This window comes from Spermophilus citellus, assembly GCF_964194105.1.
Source record: "Spermophilus citellus genome assembly, chromosome: 14".
Taxonomy (NCBI): domain Eukaryota; kingdom Metazoa; phylum Chordata; class Mammalia; order Rodentia; family Sciuridae; genus Spermophilus; species Spermophilus citellus.
In genome coordinates, this window is record NC_138194.1 from 34,568,444 (window position 1) to 34,588,403 (window position 19,960).

Genomic DNA, 19,960 nt, shown 5'->3' on the forward strand with positions numbered 1-19,960 from the left:
ATCTACCTATATTTATATATTTATTTTTGTGGAGTTTGGGATCAAACCCTGGGCCTTGAACATGCTAGGCAAGTGCTCTGCCACAGAGTTACTCCTCCAGTCTTTAAAAAATGTTCTAGCCTCATCTCTACCACTTAAATTTCTCTTCATCTGTGGAAGGCCCAACTGTTTCTGCTACCTCATTCATGAAACTTTCCTGGGTCTCCTGAGCCAGGAATTTTCTTTTCCTTAGCTGAACATTCAGTGTTTGGTTTGCATTTCTTTTTGATATCACTTGCTATCTACCTGTTCCTATAATTATTTAGGTACATCTTTGACCATGTCTTTATGTACCTGATAGCATATAGCTCATGCAATGCACTTAGTAGGTGCTCAGATGTTTCTTGATTGACATGTGAAATGAAATTCACAAAACTGCATTCACCGGTGCTGATGTGGTGACACAGCAAGTCAGCTGCAAAGCAGGTGAAATGGAGATCTAAGAGCAAATGACTCCTGACCACCTCAAAGCACACAGGCTTTATTTCCTTGAATTGAATCTGCTGGTAGCTTGCCAGTCTGGTCTACTTTCCAATGAGGGCCTATTTTTTTTTCCCCTTCTCTTTTCATCTTTCAGTCCCACACACCTGCCTGCATCCCTCTCAGGAGGAAATAATGGAAGAATTGGAAATACAAGATGCATTTAAGGAAAAGAAGTACTAATTTTGAAAGATTACGTTGTGGTTAGACTAATCTTAAAATACAGGGAGTTTAGTTTTGATTACTATCTGCTTATTGCTTATTTTTTTAGACCATATTTAAAGCAAACTTTAGTATCTCAGGGGCTCTAAAGCAGTGCTTCTCAAGCTAGAATGGGTATACACGTAGCTAAAGGAACTTATTGAAATGCAGATCCTGATTCAATAGGTCTAGGTAGAGGCTTTAATTCTGTATTTCTGATAAGCTCCCAGGTGGTGCTGCCTTTGTTCTGGTTCCATGGACCACACCTAAAGAAGCAAAGATTTATAGATAATTTTTTAATTGTTGGCACCAACCTAAGTTTCTCAAATTACCTTTCTCATTTTGAATTTTCACAATATCTTGTTTAGCTTGTGCTTGAAGCCCATGTAGCAGATTTCATTTTGTTATAGGTATGCCATACAATAGAAGTAAAGTCCATGAGACCAAAGTCATCTCCTCCTTTTATTTCTCTTATAAACTTCATATTGCTAGGAGAGAATAGGTCTTCATAAATTTTGGTAAAATTAATTAATGAATGAACAAGTGGGCAAGCATAATTTAAGACTATATTCCTGGGCATGACTGTGCCCTTCAGAGAAAACTTGAGTCCAGCAAAGGAAAGCAAGGTGAACAAGAAAGGTGAGGGATGAAGCTGACCTCAGATCTAAAAGAGGCACCATTTTGAATTGACTGGACCATATGTCCTTTTGGATGCTGTGGGTTCCCAATCACACTTTGGGATGTGTCACTGGAAAGGACAGACTGCTTAGCATATGGCAATCACCATGTATAAAATTTTACTATTATGCACCTCTGGGGACTTTTCCCTGTAATCCCTGTGATGACTCAAGTGCTAATTAGAGAAACCATGGAATATCCAGGATATTAGCCTTTAATTCTTATTTTTTCATCCTTGTTTCTTTTTGCTCATTTTCTAACATTTTGGCACTATCCATCATCTCTCATTCACAGAGCTTTCTATATGAGATCTCTTCAGAGCATTCCACCCTTCCTGTGAGCTTCCTATGACTCCCTACTGCTAACCAGAGTCACAAATAAATGCTTAGCATGACATTCTGGGTCCTTCCCCTCTTCTCAGTCTTGTCTTCCACTTCTCCTCTATACATTTTACTGCTGTTAAATTAACTATTTTCCAATCTTGTAGCACATCCTCTGTCCTCCCCAGTTTTTTTGTTGCTTTGGCTAAAACCCTCTTTTATTCACCTCTTGCTCCTGCTCCGGCACAATCCCAGTTTGCCCCAGTCCTTCTGATGCCCCAGTCAGAATGAGTGTGTCAGTCCCTCTCTGGGGCTTCTACTTCTGCAACCCCTGTGTTTCTGCATTTCTCACACTACATCCCAGCTAGAGCTCTACCAAGATCTTACCTGCCTTCTTCCTTTTTTCTTCAGCACCCAGTGGGCACTCAAATCACAAGTACTTATTATCCACTATTCATCACAACACATTTTCCTTTCTTCTGACAATCCAGAAGGAATTTGCATCAATCCAGCACTCACTGTGTGCCAATCATCACCTCCCTTTCTTATTTATGCTTTACAACTTCTCCATGCAGTAGGTTAGTTATCACATTCATCATATACATGAAAACATCAAAGACCAGGGTAGTTAAATCACTTGCTTCATGACCTTCTGTAGGTTTGGGGCCCAGGATGTAGCCATCAGCTGAAAGTTGGAGCTCTGAAAGCCTAAGTTCTGCTAAGCATGTGCTGACTGCATGAGTCTTCTTAATAAGGATGATAGACTAGTCATGGAGGCTGTTAGCGACATCTGAGTCACTCATTCCTGAGTCAAGACTTCAGATAGTTAGTGGAATTTCCCCTTTTTCCTGTCCCTGTACACTGATATGACTCAACTGGAGGCTACAGTAAGTAAGGAGCTCACTGACTTGGTAGGTATGACATTGAGGGTGGGACAACATTTCTAAACCACAAGTAGCCAAATTATTTCCTTTTTCAAGAGGGGTTGTTGCTGGTCATGCTTCTGCAGCCATCAAGTGAAAAACAATTTCAAAAGCTTTTTGTTTTTTCTTCTTTAATGACATCTAAAGATAAGTGATTTCATGCTTACTTGCCTAGTGTTTGAGATGCACTGCAGCTGTTGGGTAAGAGGCCAATCTGGGATCAGAGTGGACCCAAACACACTTAGTATCTCTGTGACCTTGAGGAAGTTATTGAACCTTTCTGAGCCTTTGATTTCTCATTTAGAGAATGTGGTTGCTGGGAGGATGACCTGAGAGTATTTGTGAAAACAAACCCTGAGCCCATAGCAGCCGCTCACATGTTCGCTAAATGTGAGGCCCCAGATCTAGTCTTCCCTAACATTCATCTCTTTTGGCAATCCTGCTCAAGCATGGAAGTGCGTAAGCAATTCTAGAAATGGGTAGGCTATAAATTACAAGTAAATATTCAATGATGTATCTGAATACTTAAATAAGGGTGCCTTTGGGGATTCTATTTCTTCTTCTGAAAAACATGGACTGTGGGGGAAATGAAGTGAGAGTAAAAGGAAAGAGTGAAAGTCTTTTATTTATTTATTATCCTAAATCAGCATACCGGAATAATTGGGCCACTATCATCTGAATCCCCTGGATATTTTTTATTGCTGTTTTTTTTTTAATTTTAGTTTTTATGTTTTCCCACCTTAACTTATCATAATTGCTGGGTGTGAAACCCAGGAATGTGCATTTATGTGAACTCATCAGGAGATTCCTGTGAAGATTTAGACTTTAGAGTGGCTCAGCTGCTTTTCTTTCTTTCTTTTTTTTTTTTAAAGAGAGAGTGAGAGAGGAGAGAGAGAGAAAGAGAGAGAATTTTTAATATTTATATTTTAGTTCTCGGTGGACACAACATCTTTGTTGGTATGTGGTGCTGAGGATCGAACCTGGGCGGCACGCATCCCAGGCGAGCGCGCTACCGCTTGAGCCACATCCCCAGCCCTCAGCTGCTTTTCTTAACCCTGTAAAACTTGCCAATAAAAGGTACTTTATTGGGGCTGACTCAATGGTAGAAGCACTCGCCTGGCACATGTGAGGCACTGGGTCTGATCCTCAGCACCACATAAAAATGAATGAATGAATAAATAAAGTATGTGTCCATCTACAACAACAACCACAAAAAGGTGCTTTACTAGAGCTGGTCTGCCTGCTCTGGTCACCACACCCAGTCCCTACTCCCTGCTTTCAGAAGATCCCAGGCCCACATTTGGCATTTGTTGATTGCTGCAACGCTTCAGGGCTGGAGGCGGTTCAACATGATTTGTTTTGGCAGGAAAACTGAAGACAATAGACGTAAGCTGTCATTCCTGTGTTGTTTACAGCACTAGGATTTTAAATCATAGCTTATGATTCAGAGCAAACAAGAAGATTGATTTAGATAACCGTGGTATTGATATCTAACATTGATTCTTTTTTCTTGGGGGGGGTGGGGGCATCAGGGATTGAACTCAGGGGCATTCAACCGCTGAGCCACATCCCTAGCCCTATTTTTTATTTTATAGAGACAGGGCTTCACTGAGTTGCTTAGTGCCTCGCTAAATTGCTGAGGCTGGCTTTGAACTTGTGATCCTCTTGCCTCTGCCACCCAAGCTTCTGGGATTTCAATCATGCACCACTTTGCCTGTCCTTTCCAACATTAATTTTGATAATTCAGAAATTCTGATGGTCTCTACAGGTAAAATGAAATGCATGAACCTGCTCTGTAGTGGTGGAGAGCAATTAATTCAGGGAAACCCAGGTGTGTGCTTGGTAGGGGCACAGCCCCTCTGGTGGTTGGGTGCCTTCTGCCTCACACTGCTTGGAAGCTCCAATGATTTTTCTACCTTGCCTGTCTGTTTTCTATCTTTGGAGCAGGAGCTAAAGTCTGGGAGGGAATATGATATTTTGCACCATTGTTTTGCACAAGCACATTGATACAAACTTTAAAAGAAGCCTAAGATAAAGCTTAAAAACCTTACATAACTCTAAAATTTTTAGATGATTTTGTTACCAAATGAAGAGCTTCACTGGAGGGCACAGGATGTAAGGAGCTCATTCTGTTCCCAGTACTCACCTCCACAGTGATGCTTCAGAAGGCCTCTGAGGTAGAGATGGCGGGATGGTGGTGGTCAGGAATATGTAAACCAGCAGCTGATGGAAAACCACAAGTAACAATATGGTGGTCGTGAGTTTCCCTCACATGTGTCCTCAGGAAGCATATTGTCATCCTTGGGGAATTTTACTTCTGTTTTAGGAGTCCACTAGAGTCTTGAGAGTGCTACATCTCACATCCTCTGATTTCCCTTTTTAAATTACAACACCCAGATTCTGTGACTTTTGGTTAATGACAAATTTGCAAATACCTCAGTTTTTCCCTAAGTTTCTTGATTATGTCAGTTGAATTAGTTTTCCAACACCAGAAGGGGCAAGGGAAGATGGAAAAGGGAAATATCTGAGATAACAATAGGCTGTCCTCAGCAACAAGCTGTCCAGAAAAGGCTTAATCATATTTCTAATAATTATCTTAACATATTTTACATCAGTGTTAGTTGGTATTGCTAAATTCCTTTATGATATGGGTTGGAGATGGTGTCCTGGAAAGCTAACTTAGTTTGAACAGACATTTCAAAAATATTTTTAGGTGGGTGTGGTGGAACATGACTGTAATCCCAATGGCTTAGGAAGCTGAGGCAGGAGGATCACAAGTTCAAAGCCAGCCTCAGCAACTTAGCAACTCAGTGAGACCCTGTCTCTAAATAAAGTATAAAAAAGGGCTGGGATGTGGCTCAGTGGTTTAGAACCCCTGGGTTCAATCTTCAATGTGTGTGTATATACACACATGTGTATGTATGTGTATATATATATATTTTTTTAAAGTTAAATTTAAAAAAAAATAAGTGAAGAGATACATAGCTAAAAGAAAAAAATCAAAGGAAAAACTAGAGCCAATACAAAGGAGAGTTGTTGACAGGGATTTGGGGGTGGCAGGGAAGAATAAATAGGAGAGCATTGAAGGTACTTAGGGCAGAGAAACTATTCTGTCTGATATGATAATGGTAGATACATATCATTACACATTTGTCAAAACCCGCAGCATATAAAATGCCGAGAACAGCCCTAATGTAAATTGTGATCATTCATTAATGGTGCACCAATATTTAGTCATCCATCATAACAAATATACCCCACTAATATAAGATGTTAATAGTAAAATTGGAAGGGTGAAGGAATATATGGGAGCTCTCTGTACTCTGCCCATTTTTTCTGTAAATATATAAAAACTAAAATATAAATTTAAAAGCAAGATAAAAATTAAGATGCATTTGGTAAAAAAAAAATTCAGAATTCAGAAGCATATATTGTGAAGAGTGTGGTTCTCCCACTCCTGCTCCCCAGTCCCCAAGATTCCACCCTGAGGCCATGATCATTGCCAGTTTCTAAAATATCCCTCCAGAGAGATTCTCTCCAAGTACAAATATATATCTGTGTGATAGCCTGCCTTTTTTTCCCATACAAATATTGGACATATGTATGCATTAAATTAAAAAGAAATAAATTATAAGACTAATACAGAACAGAGAGTAACATAGGAAGCAAAGTCTCCTATAAACGGTGGCAGCAAATTTCAGGGGAGCACATGGGGTTTGGTTATACCAGAGAGCTGGCAGCCAGGAGGCTATTCATCGGGTGACATCACCTCCTAAACGTCTTTGGAACTTCTCTTTTGTAATGGCCCTTCAGAGTCTGCAGGACAATTTGTTTTCCTGAATCTTTTTTTTAAGAGCACAGCCTTGAGGCCCTGAGAGTTGCCTGTGTACCTGAATTTACTAATGTGCTCACCCTGTTGTCTGCTTTATATATATATTTTAGTTGTAGATGGACAAAGTACCTTTATTTATTTTTATGTGGTGCTGAGGATCAAACCCAGTGCTTCACACGTGCTAGGCAAGTGCTTCACCACCGAGCTACAAACTCAGCCCCTGTTGTCTGCTTTTTATATAACAAAAAGCAAACCAACCCATGACCCTCACCTACTCCCACTACATGCAGGGTGGGATGTAGTGAATGTGGATTCACACGCTCCTTTGCATCTGAGAAAATGAATACTAATATGGCAGCTTGATTTGTTGCTGACACTTTTCCAGATTAAATTAAACAAACTCCAGGAAATGGAGACACTCAATCTGTATTGTTCAGTTCAATAGCTACTGGCCACATGAGGTTGTTGAATACTTACCACTTAATTGTAGACTATTTACAATTTACTTATTTGTTAATTTTTTGACCTACTTTCTTTCAATCCTCACCTTTCCACCAGACTCCACTAAGATATAAGCTCCATGAAGTTAAAGATCTTTGTTTTGATTACTATGTATCTAGATCAGCATTTGCACAGAGTAGGCGCTCCATATATTTGTTGAATGAATGAATGAATGAATGACCTCACTTCTTGGCTGGAAGAGTTTTCACTGTGGTTAGAGAGGGAATAAATGTACATCCATGAAATGTGTAGGGAAGAATTTAGGGATACATAAAATTGAATTTTAAATTGTTTGTTATAGGTTATAAATGCTATTAGAAACCACAAGAAGGAAATATCAGTGAGGTTGGAGACAGATGTGAGTTGAAATTCAAAGGAAAAAAATGCTCAGCTCTGGAATTTGTGTGGGTCTCAAGAAAGATGTAACTTTAGTTAGATGGATGGTAGGTAATGCTACAAGAGTAAATTCTCCCAGAAGGTAATTATGAAGCAAGAGAAATAAAGAGCTGGGACCTCCATTTCAAGGGACATCTACAGTTACAACATGCAAGTAGGAAGAAAACCCAGCCAAGAATCCAGGAAGGAGAAGGCCAGGGAGACAATGTTCTCTGCAGCCAGAAACCTGGGGAGATGGTTTAAAAAAAAAAAAAAAAAGGGAGTTACCATTTGTTATTACTTAATAGATTTTAAATAGCCATGCTGTTGCTTGGTGTAGTTACTGCACCAAGTTATTAACTAGGAATTAAACACAGAGGCACTTTATCTCAGAGTTACATTTCTAATCCTTCTTTATTTTTTATTTTGAGACAAAGTCTTGCCAAGTTACTGAGAGTCTCATTAAGTTGTGGAGGCTAACCTTTCACCTGCAACCCTCCTGAGTCTCTGGGATTATAGGCATGCACCACCATGCCCAGCATTATTGCAGTTTGGGTAGTTGCCAAAGTAGGAGCTCTCTTATTTAGGCTTAATTGATGAAAAACAGAGATTTAAATTATTCTACAATTTAACCTCTTCATATTTTTCTAAAAACATGTCTCCTTTAAAATAAGATATTATTAATTTCTAATTATAAAGAAAGTGATACATAATTTAGAGCAACTGAATATGGGTTAAATTACATTGTAATTGTTATTAGTCATGGCTTTGCTAAATCTTGGCACCCTAATTTAAAGGAAATGTTAAAATCTGTTTCACTTATTTGGGTGAAACTATAGGTTCTGGTTAAATTACATTGTAATTGTTATTAGTCATGACTTTGCTAAATCTTGGCACCCTAATTTAAAGGAAATGTTAAAATCTGTTTCACTTATTTGGGTGAAACTATAGGTTCTGGTTTGCTATGGATGGTCCCTGCTAATTTATTCTGGCACCCTGCCTGGATTAACATTTGTCCCAGAATTACTTAAAGGAGGTATTATTATTTCTGGTACAGAGAAGCAGGGGTAGGTATGGTAGACTTCTACTTCCAGTTTCTGCTCCTGGCAAGTAGCAGGTGAGACACAGTGTGGTGGACAGAGTTCTTCCTTCATCACCTGGTTACATCTGAAAGGCAGCCAGGTATACCTGTCTCATCTCTTCAAGTTGGTGCTCCATTTTCAAGGACAGCATTTAGGCTGTTTGCTAACAAAGTGAAATGCTCCTGGATAGGAGCAGTAGAGACATTTGATTTCCTCTGGCCTAGGCAGTGATAGTTGATGCTGCTGTACTAGCTGTTGATTGCTGTCAGTAACTGGGTATAACAGCTAGGTGCAGTGATCCATGTTTTGGCCTGTGACATGTCAGGCTACCAGTCAATGTAAAATACAGTGAAAATCCAGGATAGATGTGTTTTGAAAATACAGGCTAAGCAGTTATACTTTAAGGAATATAGGGAGTAGTTGGAAAAATCTTGCTGCATTTTTATATCATTTATTGTATTGTATAATTCTACATTTAGTTTTTATATTTCTTAATATAGTAGGATGAATAAATCCCCCTCCTGTCTCCTCCAGTGTCCAAAGATATCCATGTCCCCTAATCCCAGGAACCTGTGAAGATCTTACTTCACATGGAAAAATAAAAAATAAAAAATTGCTAATGTGACTAATTTAAGTATCTTGAGATTATTCTGATTTATCCACATGGCTTGATGCAATCAAGGTTTGTATTAGCTTTCCATCACCATGATGAAATGCCAGATAAAAATAAATTGAAGGAAGAAAGACTTATTTTGGCTCACAGTTTCAGAGGTCTCACTCCCAGGTCTTCTTGAAGTGAGTCAGAACAATCGTGACGTACAGGCTTGATGGAGCACAGCTGCTTACCTCAAGGTGTCAGGGGAGGGGATGGGGCAGAGGCGGAGGACAAGATACAGTGCCCAAGGGACTTTTTGTATGACAAAAGGACTCAATTCCTTCAACTAGGTCTCATCTCCTAGTTTCCACCTTCTCCCAATAGTCTATTCAAATTATGAACCCATAAAGGAATTAATCTGCTGACAAAGTTAGAGCCCTCATGATCCACCCCCATTTCCTAAAGCCCCACCTCTGAACATTGCTGCATTGGGGACCAAGCCTTCAACATATGAAAGAAACTTTAGAGAACTTTTCAAATCTGAATCATAAACATAAGGGCCCTTCTATGAGTGAGACAGGAGTGGAGTTAGCAGTGGAGGCGGCAATCAAAGAAAGAGGGTGGGATGATATGAGCCAAGGAATGCAACTGGACTTTGGAGTATGAACAAGGCAAAGAAACATGCTTCCCTCAAAGTCTTCAAGAGGAACCCAGAGAAACCAGGTTGGCTAACACTTTGAATTTAGTCCAGTAAGACTGATTTTAGCTTTCTGACCTCCAAAGCTATAAGATAATAATCTCATGTAGTTTTAAGTCACTAACTTTGTGGTGATTAGTTATAACAGTAATGGGAAACTAATATACTTAGTAATGCCTTTTAAATTTTGCAATAAAGTTCTCTGCCACTGATCAATTAAAAATGTGTTTAATGATAAAATTTGTGTTTAATGACAAAAGTTGGGGTATGGCTTAGAGTTATACAGTACTTGTTTAGGATGTTTGAGATTCTGGGTTTGGAAAAGAAAAATTAGATATCAGATTTCTGTGTCTCAGATCATCCATAATTAATACACATATTGCAGAAAGTTTTGTCAACATTTATGACCCACAATAGAGTGGGGTTGGCAACATATTATTCAGGAGAAGCAGAAGGCACCCATTGGCTTCTACTTCAAAAATTCATTGTATTTTTTGAGGAGACTGAGCAGAAAAATGGTCAGCTGTGTAACAGGGCCTCCTTGAAATTAAAAGTTGCTTCCCAACTTCCTGATAATAGCTTTTCTGCATCTGAATTTCCAAAACCTCCCAAAACCTGAAAGTGATATATATATATATATATATATATATTTTACTAGCACAGTGTGGCTAAACCTACTTATGTATACCTTCTGCCTTGTGTCCTATTATACTCCTGAGCCCTCTGAAGATAGACATTTGAGACAGAAAAGGTCTCCTCTATCTTGGTCAGGCTAGCTTTGAATAAACCTGTTTCCCTTTACCAACCTCTGAGAGCCAAGAAGAGCAGTAAAAACTTCCTTCCTGCTAACAGGTGCAGGAGGAATATTTACATATCACTCAGTATAACATGCCTTTTCATTTAGATCAAATGCTATTTCTTCTAACTTAATTTCCTTCACTTTCTCTGCCAAGTTTCCTTGTATACATACAGAAGTGAAGCAATGGATATAAATTTGAGGGCCTTTTTGTTGTTAACAAATCATCTGGCTGCGTTTAGATGAAAATCAATTGCAAGTGTTTCATCAAATTGTTCAATGAGTGAAGAGCCAAAAAATTTTAGTATTGGAATTTTTTTTTAATAAATTGTAGCTATCTGGAAACAAAATCTCAAACAGGAAGATATTAGAATTTATATCTAGAAAAGCAAAAGAGAATTTGAACAACTAAATATTGGGATTCCTTAAACTTGGTTCTGGATTATCCAGATAATAAAATCATCTTGTTACTGAAGTAACAGCCATTTCTTTCAGGTCCTGGATTGTGTCTGTACTTACACTGGCACAGGTGTCAAGTAGGTGAGAATTCCTCTAATTGTTCCAGGCTAATAGGAAAAGAATGGAAGAGGACATAAGTGAATGATGAGTTGGAGCCCAGAGAAGTTCATGTGATGAGACAGTGCCTGGTACAAAGAAGCTTCCTGGTACTTAAATAGAACTGGGGGTGGGTGGTGGGGTGGACTGTATGCTTGCATTTCTCTCACTAGCTAGCTTTGTGTACAGTGGGTTAGATTCTGCAAAACAATTCAAGATGTTACGTTTAAGTCTTCATGTAATTTGGATTTTGTTGATATTAAAGTTTTGTCCATATTTTTATAAGCTTGGCTTTTTTCTACTTAACTATAATCTGCACATATTAAATAAATTGAGTCAGTAATGGGAAAACAAGTGATTTTCTTCCTATCCAAGATGTCTATCACTCATGTTTGAGAAAAACTATTGTCAATACTGTTCAATTTCTACTTTTTGTATCAAAATACACAAGGCCTGGGGCTGGGATTGTGGCTTAGCGGTAGAGTGCTCACCTCGCCTGTGCAAGACCCTGAGTTCCATCCTCAGTACCACATAAAAATAAATGAGATAAAGGTATTGTGTCCAACTACAACTAAAAAATACACAAGTCCTGTACCTTGTGACCGAATGGGAGATGGTGGGATGAAAATCCCAGGGAGAGCTTCATGCGCAGCGACCCCAGAGAACTCATATACAGAGAGAAAGGGGATCTGAGGAAAATGTGGGGCCATGATGATATTCAGAAAGGGAAGAGTAGCCTCGTTGACTGGAGTACCAAGAAGGAAACTCCAGGTTGGGCCTTGGAGAACCAAGACACTCAGTGCAAGGGAAGCTCTCCATCCAATGAGAGGTGGGACTGGCCAATCCCAGAAAAGAAGTCCAGAGTCCTGCGTGGACAGGGGAGGATAGGCAACAGTGGTTTGGTCATTTAAGTACCCGGATGAAGAAAGCAGTTTTGGTCTCCTAGGTAGAACGAAGCCATCGTTGTTCTATGTAAGAATAATGGGTGGCTAAAATGCAAAATTGTGTGATTGGCATTACTGTCTGCCATTCAGTTTTTGCCAAAAACATTAAGCAATAATCTCATTTTTATAGTCATTTGAAGTTGCATGAGTGCATCTGTCACAATTAAGCCATTTTGTTGAATTTTTACTTTATTTAAAAAAATTTTTTTAAATGTTGATGAACCTTTATTTAATTCATTTATTTATATGTGGTGCTGAGAATCAAACCGAGTGCCTCACACATGTTAGGCAACTGCTCTACCACTGAGCCACAACCCCAGCCCAAATTTTGTTAAATTTGTAAAAAAAAAAAAAAAAAAAAAATTGAAAAGTTGAAAAAAAATATACACAAGGCCTGTCTCTCAAATCCCTTTAGACTCTGTTTTTGCTGATGTGCTAATGGGTTAATGTGCTGTTACCCTTGGATCCTTCTAAGGGCAGTGGGGATGTGAGGCCTTCTTGTTCCATACAGTAAGAAGTCATTTGGGCTGGAGGGTCTTAGTACCCTTTAGTTCCACAGTGGATGCTGAATTTGCCCAAGAGTGAGCTGTGTTTTGTGCAAAACTCTGGCATACTTTGTAAAAACAGGGTAACCATGGCCTTGGGAAGCTTCCTGAGTAGACATGGGCCTCACTTCTCTGGCCCACCCAACATACTTGTCTGGAACACTCTTCTGTTGCCACCAGCATAGGTACCACTCTGGCCTTTGGGTAGAATTCCTGCTGCCTCATGGCCTGCCGGTAACCCCTTCCTGGGTACTGGGCCTTCTTCTACATTGCAGGACGTAGGACTGACAAGATGATTCTTTGACACGAGAACCTATTATCCCTTGGACCCGGAGAGACAGGTTACTGTAGGTCTTCCCTAGGGCCTGATTTTTCTACAAGTATGATCAGTAAAGAAATTAGCTTAAATTCCAGTCTCAGCCTCTCAGTGACTACCAGCTCTGGATATTCAAATACAACAAACAAGTTAGAACAAAATACTCCTCTCTTGTTTTTATCTTATTATAATACACATTTATTATAAGAAATAAAGAAATCCCTGCTATAAAAATAACAAAAAAAAATCTCACATAATCCCACTTTCAAAGGTAATCTCTATAAATGTTTTGGTGTATAGTGTTTATGCATTTCTAAATATAAAATTATGTCACCTTCTCTTGCTACTTTTCTTTCATATATCTAGCAAATACTTATTGAGAGAACCCTATATGCTCTTTCTCACAGCAAAATGCAGCACAGTCCTGGCCTCTAAGGAATTACAATTTGGTAGAAAGAATAATATATTTCCTTGGGCTGGGATTGTGGCTCAGCAGTACAGTGCTTGTCTAGCATGAGCGAGGCCCTGGGTTCAATCCTCCACACCACATATAAAAAAACAAAATAAAATAAAGGTATTGTATCCAACTATTTCTAAAAAAATAAATGTTTACTAAAATATGTTAAAAATAAGATATTTCCACAAATATCCAATCCTGATTTCAACATCTACTGAAGCAGCCAGTGTGTTGCTCTCTGCTGGGTCCCAGACATCCACTGGACCATGAAGAAATAGTATATGGTGGGATGCTGGCCTGGAGAGAGGGAATCTATGCACAGGGTGTTCAGAATTATTTTAAATTGTCTACTTATTTATCTATTCCTTTATTTTCCTAAACCAAGTGTGTAAATCTGCTAGGAAGTAGACACAATTTTGGTTAAAAAAAAAAGCATAACAAAGTTTATCATATTAACTGTTTTTAGGGGTACAGTTCAATTATGTTAAGTATTTTCATATCATTGTGCAACAAATCTCTAGAACTTTTTCATCTTGTAAAACTGAAAGTCTGTACATGTTGAACAACGAATTCCCTATTTATCTTTTTCTCCAGCCCCTGGCAACCACCATTCTATTTTCTGTTTCTATGAATTGGACTACTTTGGATAACTCGGCCATATGTATATTCTTACCCTAACTTTGCAGAGGAGTAAGTTTTGACTCCATTTTATAGGTAAGCAATCTGGGATGACAGCCTATATGCAAAGTACAGTCAGAACTATTCTCTTCCTCCTCCTCCTCTTTCTTTCTCCTTCTCTCTTTTTCTTCTCCTGCTCATATCCCCTTGATTCAGGCTGACTTGTGATGCCATTAAAATGTTCAAACATCTTGCCTAGAAATGCTTCCTGCTCTCACAGTAGAGAAACTTCCCCAAATCAGTTTTTTGGCACCTTTCCTTCAGGTCCTGTCTAACTGACTCCCCTTGGAAAAGCTGGTGGGCCTCTATCCTTTCTTTTCTTGGCAAAACAGTGCTCACCTTTCAATACCCAGCTCAAGTGTCACTGACTCTTCCTGTGAGATGCTTGCTCTTTTATTTTCTTTAAGCAACATACAAATGCCTAACACAGGCTATATGGTTATGTAATTTGTTTATGTTGACAAATTAAACCAGTGCACTGTCCAAGAGCAAGAGCATTTTATTTTGCAATCCCAGTGTCCAGCACTGTTTACTGAATTGTGAGTTGCTCCTGTCTGAAATTACTCTTTCTCTTTTCTCTTTTTCTTATTTTCTGTTACCTCAAATTCCCACAAACTAATTTCTATCTCACTTCTTCTACAACATATTTCCTTACCTCTTCTTGCCTGCCCAATAGTTCCAACTTAGGTACTTTTAAAATTTTTTAATTTTAATTTTTAGTACTGGGTAATGAACCCAGAGGCAGGGAGTTGCTAAGTTGCTTAGGGCCTTGCTAAGTTGCTGAGGCTGGCCTCAAACTTGTGATCTTCTTACCTCGGCTTCCTAAATTGCTGGAATTATAGGAGTGCACTAACCATACCGGGCCCAAGTTAGGTACTGTTAATTCTGTGTTTCCTTAGGATGACTTTTGCTTTCTGTTGTTTTGCAGGGAAAGCAAGTGTACTTTTCAAAACTCAGCATTAAATTGTGGTGGAGGGTGTGTTTCTGAAATCCTTGTCACAAATTCAGGTTTTGTGCCGGAGGAGGATCTCTTCTTCTGGAGGCCCCCAGCCCTAAAAGAAGCTTGTGGGTGGGAATTAGGCCTGTGGTTTTATTTATTGCATTGCAGGCAGAGTAAGGAGACTAGAAACATCTCCAGGCTGGAGAAATGTTCTCACATCAAAAATCCTACCTGTTTTTCCTGTGCCTTGCCCCCTCCCACTACACATGCCACAGGGGATTTTACATGAGGGAGGCCAGGGCATTGACCTGTGTGGCTGCACACTGTTTGTGCTGTTGCCCTGGACACTGGGAAGACAACTGAGCCGCTGTCTTTCGCAATCAGCTCACCTGCTGAGTAATGGGCTGGCTGAGGGCCTGCTTTGGCCTCCTGCCTCCCTGGAGCCACAGGCAATATTTTGTCTCTGAAATTGAGCTGTGGTTCTGGTCAGGAACACTGAAGAAGTTCCCACCCTTCCAATCATCAGTAGGGGAAATGGAAGAACCATCTCATGGTGGTGTTTAGAGGTTTTTATAAGCTAGTGCATTTGAGGCACTTAGCACGGTGCCCGGCACATCAAAAAATGAATGTCAGTCCCTATGAACACGGTTGCATGTGTCTTAAAGTATAGCAGGCTGCCACACGCCAACTGTCGGGCCCAGGAAGACATGTAGGGTTAAGCTGAGAGTTCAGGCAGATTCTGGCGCCCAGCCCTGGATGCCTGGGGGGAAGGGGGTCAATCTATCCATTCAGAGCCTGGGGATGGCTTTCTACCCTCCTGCTTCTTGGGCTAGAGAGACAAGGAATAAATAGGCAGAACATTCAGGCATCTGTTCTCCCCCCTACTTCCTACTTCCTTCCTAATCTCCAGCTTCCACCACATCCTGAGGAAGAACAAGAGCAGATGGGGAAATGTGGTTCTGTGGCAGCACCCAACTCTCAGCGGCTGTGAGGCAGTCTGCTGGAACGAGAGCCTGGTCCTGCCCTGGAGAGCCCAGATAACAAACAGTTCTGCTTTTGTTCTGGTTTCTTTATTTGGTGGCAAAGGGCAGATCCCTGAGGCTGAAAGCCCCTCCACCTCCTATCCCTCACTCCTGGGAGGGTGTTCTTTCTAGACTGCAGGGGGTAGGGAGCTCTGTGCCTGCTACCAGTCTGCTTCTACTTTGGCACCTGCTCCTCCTGTAGGGAAGTGCTTCCTGGGGATTTTTTTTTCATGACACATGACTTCTCCTGGGTTATTTGGGGATGTGGGACTTGGGTATGAGACTGCAAAGCCTGCTTTCCTGGTGAGGTCACTGTTCCTTGAGTTATTACCTTGCTTTCCTTGGCCTGAGCAAGCAGCAAGAATGCCTTGGAGGAGTGTTTGTTTGTGAAACAGCCGATATCTGCCTAGTTACACCCAAGCAGACGGGTTTCCACCAGACCCCATCCCTCAGCAGTGCTTCAGTCCTGTGGGTACCTGGCTCTGTCACCTGCCTTGGAATGGAGGGGCTAGAGCATGGGTGAGGCAAGAGGGGCAGGAGCTGGCTTCCTTCTTTTGGGATGGGAGCATGCAGGCAGGGCTTCTGGTCTCCTGGGCTAATAATGTGCTTTGTCGGTTTCATCTGAGGGCTAATTTTGCCAGTAGGGAATGCAGGCAAGATGCCAAGGGCAGTCCTTGGCAGCAAGCAGGCAGCTCCTGGAGAGAGAGCTTTTTGAATTCAAACGAGAAGTTACCACCCTCCACTTGATGCTTGTGAGCTGAGGGCCACTGACCTGAACCAACCTGGCAGGGCATGTGGCCACCTCAGGCTTCAGGCATCAGCTCCACATACCACACCAGTAGCCTGGAGGCTCTGCCTGACAGTCACTGAGGAGACTGGTCCCTGAGCTCTGAAGATGATTCTATTTTCAGTTCCTGACTAGCTCTTCAGCCCTCACTCCTGACTTGAGCTGCCTGAGTCACTTCTCCCCACGCCCAGTTCTGCTTCTTTCTGAATGGAGTGGGTAATCATAACACCATATGTTAGAAGAGCAATTCACAATTTACAAAGCCCTGTTATGTACTAGCTCTCCTGTGATCTTTCATCAGCTTGTGAGGTTGACTGGGCAGGTCATTTAATTTGTGTTCACAGATGAGGCAAAATAGAGGCTCAAAGAACTTCAAGCAGATTGACCAATGAAACTCTCTGTACAATAAATGTGGGGCTGGGTCTCTGTCCCAGGCTTCCCCCCGTCTATACTCTCCAGGGGGCTCATAGTTATTGGGCTGAGGAGTGCAGACACCTGTAGGACCACCTGTCAGGGCTATTTTCTATCTTCTTTACAGAGGACATTTGCTTCTGGGAGTGTTGTACTTTGAATCCAAAGAATTTAAATGCTGGGGAGAAGTCAATCTCTAGACTAAGTGGAGGAAGTAGGCTGCCGTGTCCTACCAGGGGGTCTTTCACCCTTCCATTCACCCTACCTTCCAACACATGAGGAAACCTCATTTCCATTCTCCATCTACTTCCACTCAGGTATAAATGACTGATAATCCGGCCACCTTACATTCATGTGCTCTCTACTTCAGCTTACATGACAGGCACGTTCAAACATGTCTTCAAGAGGACAGTCGAGATTTTTAACAACTGCAGAGCATAGGCCAAGGACCAGTGAGGATAATTGCGGGCCATCACGTGGAGCAGGTCCTGGCCCCCCTCCCTTCCACTGTGCCAGGCATTAGCCACAACTGCTGGTCCATGGGGAGGTTGGTGAGAGGCTCAAGGGAGGGGTGGGGCAACCAGGGCCAACAGGGATGAAGTGGGGGGAGGATGTGCTTCAAGGTGCTCTGGGCATTGGCCATTGCCCACCAGTGTGGAATACCTCTGTGCTTTCATAACTGTGCAGCCACACTGGTGCCTATCAGCTACATGTCAGCGGATATCTTCAGTCTTCTCTAGGATTTTGGAGGAAGGTATGATGTTTTCTTTTTCAAGTGCTGAGGAAACTAAGTCTCTGTGAGGTTCCACAGCATCTCAAGCCCTCACAGCCAGTGTTTCTGGCAATCAGGGCTTTAGATCATGGTGCACCCAAGACAAAAGGCCCTAAGTGGAGGGAGGATGTGGGATTCCTGGTGGCCAGAGGACAGTGTGAGGGCTTAGATCCCACCAGAGTTCAAGGTAAAGAGTGTGGGGAAAAATATAAAAAGGAACAGAAGAGGTAGGGATGTGTGTATGTGTGTGAGACTAGGAAGATGGTGGGTGGGGGGGGGATTGAGAGAGGGGCACTGAGAAACTGAAGGCAAGCTGGCCCTCACCCACAGTTTTGCTGTGGCCAGAACTAGTGTCCTGAATGACACCAAGAGATGATTTTCGTAGTTCATATTGCCTCTTGCCCTTTATCTGAACATTGTTACCCTTGGAGCACTCCATGTGGCATCTGTGATTTTCGAAATGGCTGTGCTTACTCATCAGGAGCTGCTGCTGAACTATTGTTCCCCCACCCTCCTGCCAATCACTCAGTTGCCTGGCTAGGTAGAATCCTTAGCTCAGTAGAGTCTGACATCAGCAAAGTGGGTTGTCATTGAAGTGGGGTCTTTTCCAGAAGAATGCCAGGGGTTCCTGGGGCTAAATAGGAATTTCAGTTTGCTTCTGTGTGGATGGAACCCCAAACGTTGGCCAGCATTTGCTCCTAACTTTGGGTACCCCTGCCTAATAGAGGCCAGACAAGATCCAGATCACCTGTCCTTCTGGGAAAGCCCAGGCCCCTCAGGTTCACAAATAAAACTCTGATCACTTGGGAAAGGAGGATTAGACTCATGGCACCTGTTCTTCTCTGGGTCATCCCAGAACTGGAGACATAGCATTTGGGTCTCCAGGAGGGTTATGGGGAGTGTCTGTGATGTGGAACTCTACAAGCCTCTCAGCTTGGCTTCTCTACAGACCCCCCAAAGGGAACAGGAATGAGGCTGGCACAGGCTCAGCTACCATGTCCATGATAGCACCAAGTGTCAGGTTTCTTCGGCTGCCATTACCTAATCTTCATGCTTCCTCCCAACAAAGGGAAATAATAGGCGTGAGCCTTGTCCCAGGTCCAATGTGACAAAATGAAAAATTAAGTGTTGAGGCAAGTGGCCTGGCCTGCAGAGCAAAATCTTTTCCCCTGTGCATCATAGTGATGCATTTGCCACAAACCTCACGGAGCAGGCTGACTTTGTGATAAGAAATTAAAAAACAAAATGCAAATTCTAATCCTTTGGAGAGTCATCTTTGCCTGTATTTTTCCTTGCTTGTCCTTCGGTCTCTGCCAATTTAGTGTCAGAGACAACGTGTCACAAGATTCCTTTTAAAATTGGGCTCTGGCTGGTGCTGCTTTTCCTACCCACTGCCCATCTGCTGGTTCTACAGGCAACCTTGGTGCTGGGTAGGGAGGGGGAATCGCCAGAGAGCTCTTAAGAACTGAAATATTTGGCCCTGATCCTAACAGAGGCAATGTTATTACCCTAAATGTCCTGGAAACCCTGTTGCCTCTGGCATGAGAAGACTCCAGGCTTGGTCATTCCCGGACAGCCGTCTGCAGCAAGCCTTGGCGTCCTTCTGCAAGTGGCTGTGATATGAGTCATGGGGGTAGTCTCCAGTGAGGCTGAACATGGTGGGCACACAGTATCTTCCCTGATCAGGGGTGAGAGGCCAGCAGGCTGGGGATGGCCACTGGATCCCCTAATGTTTGTGGTGGGAACTGATGGATCATATTTGCAGGAAGGACAGAGAGACCCCAAGAGGTTAGGTCATCTAGTTAGGGTCTCATCAATAGAGGCCCTGGTGTTAACTGCTGGGCATGGCCTGTAATATCAAAACCAGACATTGCTTTAGGATGGAAAGAACATGCTAGATTCTTTCTTACCATCCCTTTCATTTATTTGTATTTTATATAAAAAAATGATCCCTCTCATTTCAAAGAGCCCGTGACGTCTAGATATATAATTCTTTTCCTTTGTGAAAAATCTT